Genomic DNA, 6970 nt, shown 5'->3' with positions numbered 1-6970 from the left:
GTCAGGCAACCCTGCGCTCCCGCTACCCCGGCGCTGATCCAGCCGGATGAGGCCTGTGTTCCTACTCAGGCCGGTTTCTGCTTCCCTAACTAATGCAGTCTCAGGTCCCGAGCCACTAATTGTTCTTATATGCATATATGTATATACACATGTAGTCCTCAATAAAACCTATTTAGTCTGTTAAAAAAAAAAGTATTTGAAGTTAGGATTGCAGAGGTTTGAAACCATGATGGCAAAGAGACAAAAACAGGTGAGAATTCACATTTTAATCTGTAGTCAGGAAGCAGAGAGTACACTGTGCACGGGAGGAGGCTTTTGAAACCTCAAAACTCATCCCTGTGTCACAACTCTTGCAACACAGTGACACCACCTAATTCTTCCCAAACAGCTTCCCCTGTGGAGAAGAATTATTTAAACAAAAAGTTCTATGGGGATCATTCTTATTCAAAGCACCACACAGTTAAAACAAAAACTAATAGTCTTCCTATATATCAATCAAACATACTGAAAAAGAAATCAATGAAACCACCCCATATACAGCACACACACAGGCAAATACATTTAACCAAGGAAATGAAAGACTTCTATGACAAACTTCTACAATAAAAACGTGAGGCCATTCAAGAAAGAAACTGAGGAAGACACTGGAAGATGAAGAAACCTCCCATGCTCATGGATTAGAATAATCAATGTTGTTAAATGGGCCTACAGATTCAGTACAATGCCAATGAGATGCAACAGATGTTCTTGGCAGACACTGAGACAAATCTTTAAGTTAATATAGAAACCTAAAAGATCAACGATAACCAAAACAATCCCGGAGCCATAAAACAGCATGGTAATAAAAACAGCATGGTAGTGTCATAAAGTAGACATATACCTTAATGATATAAGTCCATAAAACTAAATATATTAGATTTTAAACAAAGAAACAAAATATATGCACTGAAGAAAATATATCACCTTCAACACATGTTGAGGGAAATCTTGGACAATAACAGTGTAATGAAAATTTTAGAATATTGAATTATTTTTTAACATTTTAAAGAATAGTGCTTTTTAAATAAGTCTTATTCACAGAAAAATAAGCTTTAATCTACAACAAATGACAGATTATAGAGAAGAAAGCAATTCTCATAAGTTTCCATAATGAAAGAAAGGTAGACATTAAATGAACAAAAAGGTGTCATAAAATTGTATTCACAAGTATAGTATAACAACATGACAAGAGAATTGATCATTCTTTCAGGTAAAGTATAATAAAAGTGCAAAACCAGAAATTACATTAAAACCATTATTACATCAAATTTAAAAAAGTAAGTTTGTTGGTAAGTGCAGACAGGATAAAATATATTTACACAGTAGTCTTTTTTTTCAATATGAAATATTTTTTATTTTATTTTTTATTAGAAATTTTCATTATTTACATTTCAAATGCTATCCTAAAAGTTCTCTTTACCCTCCCACCGCCCCGCTCCCCTATCCACCCACTCCCACTTCTTGGTCCTTGCATTCCTCTGTACTGGGGCATATAAAGTTTGCAATTCCAAGGGGCCTCTCTTCCCAGTGATGGCCGACTAGGCCATCTTCTGCTACATATGCAGCTAGACACAAGCTCTGGGGGTACTGGTTAGTTTATATTGTTGTTCCACCTATAGGGTTGCAGACTCCTTCAGCTCCTTGGGTGCTTTCTCTAGCTTCTCCATTGGGGGCCCTATGTTCCATCTTATAGATGACTGTGAGCATCCACTTCTATTGGTATGGACCCCAGGTGGGTTAGTCTCTAGATAGTCCATCCTTTCGTCTTAGCTCCAAACTTTGTCTCATACACAGTAATCTTAAATGCTCATTAATAATACATAAACACACAGTAAATGCCAAACAGCTGCACTCACATCTGCAAATGTCAGCCTCCAAACGAGAACTTTACCACTCAAGCATTACTGTCATATTGTTTAATTTGAAAGTATCAGCAACTGTCCTACTGTGGAAACTACAAAGCACCACTTACTGTGCAGTGAAAAGAGTGTAATAGAATGAAGAGTTTTAAAACACCTGAGTCTTCCAGGAAAAGTGGCTGATATGGTGAGATTTTTCAACCTCAAACTATGCCCCAGTAAGGAATCTATTATTACTTAGAAATATAACTTCGAGCCAATTAACTCTCCTTGAGTAGTTGCCTCTGCCTCAACAATAAAATGAAGGTGGTGGTGGTGTGAATAAATGGCTTTCTAAGGTCATTTCTAGCTCTGATAGTCTGTGATTTTAGAATGTAAGGAAGAAATCTACATGGTGCTAAATGTTTCAGAGCCAAATGAAAATATTAAGATGGGAATAAGTTGAGTGTTCTATTAGAAAAACTCAACTGAATTTAGTAAGAGTTTTTTTTCTAGTTTTTGAAAAGGTAATTTAAATATTTTTAAAGGATCAAACTATTTATTTATTACAATTTATAGCTTTGTTGCAAGATGCATACAGAGAAACAAATAACTGAGTAAAAGTTAACATAAGAGTTTCATTTAAGCTTTAAAGGTAATTATTTTTTTATATGTAGACATGTATGACTGTGTATGTGTACATGCGTGCAGGCATTCCTGGAGGCTGGAGGAGGGCATCAGAGCTGGAATTACATGTTCTTGTGAGCCATCATGTGGGTGCTGGAAACTGAACCTAAGTCCTCTGAAAAAGCAGCAAGTACTCTCAACAGCTGAGTTAGTTTCCAGGCCCTCTTTTAAGCTTTAGTCAAAGATCCTCTTCTTGTTTTTAATACTCTTGTTTTTCCTCTCTTTTGTGTATGTGCCTGGGTGTAAGTGGATACCTGCCATGGTACATGTGTGTTCCTGGTGTAAGTGGATACCTGCCATGGTACATGTGTTGGGGCAGTGGGTAACTTTGGTGCTTCTTCATTTATATATAAGCAATTAGTTGGCCATGAGCTTCGGGACATTCTCCTAGCTACTTCCTGTTTCATGTAGGCATTCTGGGATTACAGGTGCTTGGGCTAGTGCACTCAGCTTTTTGTTTGTTTTGTTTTGTTTTGTTTTGTTTTGTTTTGTTTTGTTTTGTGAAACAGGATTCCCTGTCCTGGAACTTGCTCTGTAGATCAGGCTGGCTTTAAACCCACAGAGATCTGTCTATTCCTGCCTCCCAAATGCTGGGATTAAAGGAGTGTGCTACCACCATCTGACTGCACTCAGCTTTTATGTGGGTTCTGGGGATCTGAATTCAGGTTGCCAAGCCTATTTGACTAGTTCTTTTCTTCACTGATGGCTACCTTTTTAAAAAGAGAATATTTGACTGAAATGATATCTGTCAAATATTTCTCCATCCATTTTCTTGTTTCTCTAATACCAGTGACAGTCTACTTCATTTCTCCTCTTCCTTTATTCAGTATCTAGGTACTGTTGTGCTAGGGAAAAGTTAGTAATTCCCAAAAAACTGACAGGAGCTGATCAGATGCAACTCACAGCAGGGTCTTTATTCCATTTGAGTTAGCTTGGGCTTCCCCAATGCACCACCATCACACAGGGTGGTTTTGGTGGTGGGGGAGCCCCAAATGTCTATGGGGCAAGGCTTTATAGTAAGCAGTAAACAGGGAGTAAAAGTGCAAGCATCTAATTAGAAAGCTACTTTACAAAATTGCCTGGTGCTGGTACTCATATCATAAATTTAACTTTTGCTCCCCTCTGCACTGGTGGTCATTAGGCAAGGGGTGGGCTTGTAACCTGGGATGCAGGCTTGTTGGGGGAATAACCTAGAGACACTGGTCTTGTTGAGAGTATAACCTGGAAACTCTGGTCTTCTTGGGGATTAACATAGAGACTGGAGCTAGGCTCAGGTTTTGTTTGGGAGCAACTTGGAAGCCTGTTAGTTTATCTGAGTTTAAACTTTGGTCAGATTCGGCAAAATGGAGTCTGAACTTAAAAGATTTGACATCTCAGTACCCAGCAGTACAAGATTTAGATCTAATGGGAAGAATGCATGCAACTAAATCTGGAGTTTCAGTTTGCATTCAGAGAGCTTAAAATATAAATCTTTCTTACAAAAATAAAAACCAGATAAACACACCGTAAATAACAAGACAACAAACTGTCCTACCACAGCGAGATCACACTGTACTCACTTACTCCACTCACCTCACCTCTACCCCTAACTACAGGAAGATGCAAAGGTCTAGGAGGAAAGACAATACTTTAATAAATGCTAAACACTCACAAAATTTTGATCAACACAGTAAATAACAAATAAAAGTAACTATTGCAAAATAACTTCAAATTTCACATGACTAATATGTGGTAAAATGGTGGTTACCTCAAAATCCTAGAGTGAACTTTATATAGAAGAAGACCATCAGCATGCAGACACTGAGAACCCTCTTAGGGGTGGCGATTCAGAGCTGGTTATACTGTGACCTTCCAAGTGACCATTTTTTTACACAACCATACTGGAAAGGATCCAGTGGGGTATTTTTTTTTTTTTTTTGTGGGATTTCAGACCAACTCTGCTAAGTCTCCAATAATTTGATTAGAATTAGAGTGCTATGAATTTAAGAACCTGAAGCAACAGCATTTTCTAAACAGTTCCTAAAATAAACTTGTTAGCCACATCAGCTTCATGAATTCAATTTCACAACTCCGGAAGAAGAGAAAAGCGGTCTTGCTTAACTCTTAGTACATAGGTTTTAAAAGAGTTTTAATGAACTGAGGCTCTGAGAACAAGAAAAGCCTTATTTGAAAACATTCAGTCCTTAAGTCCTTGGCTAAAAACTAGATTAAACAAACTACCTATATGACTTGTACCTGAAGTGCCTTGTAAACAATTTTTCAAACTAACACTTTTATTCCCTGGAAGAATGCTTAAAATACAAATTGAAGTTGAAATTGAAATCGAAATCTTAGTCAACTGAGATAAAATGTAACCTAATGAATATATAACTGAACCTAAGCAGAAGACACTATACAGAATGAAAGATTTTCATAGACAAAACAACAAGAAAAGAGGGCAGTCAGACTACTTAATTCTGTTGGTTTCTATTTAAATTTGCAATTAAAATAACATTACTTACCACAGTAGCCAACAGAGGTTAGGAGAACCTAACAATACTCTTTCTTTTAGAAAATATAACAAAAGTCTAAATTGTAAGAGTTTCACTCTCAAACTGATCTCTGTAGGAAAATAGACCACAGTCTTTACAAGAGGTAGACATGACAATTACTTAAGGTAAATCCCGTGTTCTATGAAACACTTTAGCTTTTGATTGTATTCATATTGACTTATTCAAATTGTTAAAAATATTCAAACAACTGCTCTTGTCAGTATGTTACAATTTCCAAAGTTTAAGAATCTTGAGAAAATATTTTTAAAGTATTCACTACCATTACTAGTGAAAAAACAAACAAACATAAAACAATGAAAACCTGAACATTTTGTTCTTAATCACCTAACAGCAAAAACTACATGAAACTTTTAGGACACAAACTGACATTGAGAATCTCAACATGGAGAGCAGACACTAAAACTACAAGCCATATATAAACACATTTCTACATTTACCTATGTAAGCAGACAGAAGGTTAAAATACTGAGTTAAAAAGATTTTTTACTCTCTTTCAGAGCAATTCCGATGACTGTCCACAATCTGTACCTTTTTGACTGGAATGGAGTGTGTCTACACTACAGCGAGTGGCACCGCAAGAAGCAAGCAGGGATCCCTAAGGAAGAGGAGTACAAGCTGATGTATGGGATGCTCTTCTCTATTCGTTCGTTTGTCAGCAAGATGTCCCCGCTAGACATGAAGGATGGCTTTCTGTCTTTCCAAACGAGCCGTTACAAATTCCATTACTACGAGACTCCCACTGGAATCAAGGTTGTCATGAATACTGACTTGGGCGTGGACCCTATCCGAGATGTTCTACACCATATCTACAGTGCGCTCTATGTGGAGTTCGTTGTGAAGAATCCTCTGTGCCCGCTGGGACAAACTGTGCAAAGAGAGCTCTTTCGATCCCGGCTAGACTCCTATGTCCGATCTTTGCCCTTCTTCTCTGCCAGAGCTGGCTGAAACACCTACCTCACCCCTCAGAAGAACCTGTGACTGCCTGGGCCCGTCTCACTTGTTACATTGTGAGCCCTTCCATCTACCTGTCTCCGAGAGCTTCCCCCTGAAGGCCTACCACCCACTGCCTTCAAGTCATAAGAATGAAGCTCACAGGAGTCTTCGCCAGTTTTATCCCCTGCACGACTGTGAGAAACACAGAATAAACTTTTTGTCACCCTCAAAAAAAAAAAAAAAAAAAAAAAAGATCTTTTACTAAAGTGACTTAGGTAGGCTTAAACTAGCAAGGATTAAGGATGAATCCTTACTAATTAATTACAAGATCTGAGACATATTTTGTAGTTCATTTTACAAAATCAGGAATATGTATTTTGAAACACGATAAAAAGACATGATCTACCTGTCAGAAAACCACCACTCAGAAATACTTTCCACCCACAAAGCAGGTAAAACAAAAACATTTAACGTTCACATTGGCACCAAAAAGTTAACTGGCCTGCCTTCCTGGATTAGAAAAACTAAAATTGAGTGATAAGTAGTTTTGCAGATGTTTGAACATGCCTAAGCCTTTAAACCAGCAAAATATTTACTAAGAATTCTGATTATAAAAGTAATACATACTTATAAAAACCTTCAAGCAGAAAAAAAAATGAAAAAAAAAAGGTGAAGGGCTCTATATGACCCATCCCCCATCCCGTGAAGAAAAAAAATACATTTAGGAATGTGTGTGATGGTTTGTATTGAAAGACTCTAAGACTCCCAAAGGGAGACACTCACTCAAGCCTCGGGACAGCCGCGCACCCAAGAAGACACTGAGACCGAACTTAAGATGTAGAGAGTAAGATTTAATACAGCAACGACAAGAAAGCACATAAAAAGCACATATACCAGAGGCTCTGGGGTCGAAACTCATAC

General features: G+C 37.6%; 2 pseudogenes across 1 annotated transcript in view; one reads left to right on the top strand and one right to left on the bottom strand.

Moving 5' to 3' along the window:
* The window catches only part of LOC110301945, a 12387-nt pseudogene that overhangs the window by 2212 nt on the left and 3205 nt on the right, over positions 1-6970 (bottom strand). The gene's annotated exons all lie outside the window — the stretch shown is intronic.
* Positions 5623-6232, top strand: LOC110301946 (annotated as a pseudogene).

The sequence above is a fragment of the Mus caroli genome, chromosome 9 (genome assembly GCF_900094665.2).
Source record: "Mus caroli chromosome 9, CAROLI_EIJ_v1.1, whole genome shotgun sequence".
NCBI classification, from domain to species: domain Eukaryota; kingdom Metazoa; phylum Chordata; class Mammalia; order Rodentia; family Muridae; genus Mus; species Mus caroli.
Note: the sequence above shows the minus strand (reverse complement) of the source record. Positions and strands in the feature narration are given on the sequence as shown.